At 34.6% G+C, this 683-nt stretch overlaps 1 non-coding gene across 1 annotated transcript; it reads left to right on the top strand.

Moving 5' to 3' along the window:
• Nucleotides 1-362: 362 nt before the first annotated feature.
• Nucleotides 363-466, top strand: LOC127900497 (small nucleolar RNA R71). Its single transcript, XR_008052680.1, has one exon. It is a non-coding gene; the product is annotated as a small nucleolar RNA R71 (small nucleolar RNA).
• Nucleotides 467-683: the final 217 nt, after the last annotated feature.

Here is a 683-nt window from a genome sequence, read left to right as displayed (position 1 = left end):
CCGTACATGTGAATAGTGTCATTTTTCCTTTTATGCTCCTCCTAAGGTTTTCGACCGTCCTGAGTTCAAAAGTGATGTCCGTTTTGCCGTCTGATCTCTCCTTTATTGTGAAATGACTATAATGCCCCTAAAATACATAAATTACTTAATTAAAATAAAACACACGTAATTAAATCACAAGAATGTTAAATACATAAAAGTAAGGGTTGTTAGTAAGACTTGAAATGTAAAATGACGGTTTTCTCCTTTATAAATATGCATTTTCTAACACTCAACACTCTCCTCCACTTGTTGCCATTAGCCATTCTTGCATATTCGGCAATAATCCCCCCAAAAAGTATTGGCATTGGTGCTATTTCTCGTACCCATGATGTGGACACTTCAAGAGTAGCCCATTCAATCGCTCCCATATTTCGAAAAACTGCTCGTCTTCTCTCTGTGTAAACTCTGAAATTTTCCTGCGAATAGCATTAGTTTTATGCACTGGGAAAAATTTATTCAAAAATTTAGTTACCATTTGTTCCCATGATGTAATGCTATTAGCAGGCAAAGTATTTAACCATGAACGAGCTCTATCCTTTAAAGAAAATGGGAATAATCTGAGTTTAACATCATCGTCTGAAAAAATCTCATATTTAAATGTTTGACAAATAGCATGAAAATCATTCAGATGATTATATGGG

The sequence above is a fragment of the Citrus sinensis genome, chromosome 2 (genome assembly GCF_022201045.2).
Source record: "Citrus sinensis cultivar Valencia sweet orange chromosome 2, DVS_A1.0, whole genome shotgun sequence".
Classification (NCBI taxonomy): Eukaryota; Viridiplantae; Streptophyta; class Magnoliopsida; order Sapindales; family Rutaceae; genus Citrus; species Citrus sinensis.
Note: the sequence above shows the minus strand (reverse complement) of the source record. Positions and strands in the feature narration are given on the sequence as shown.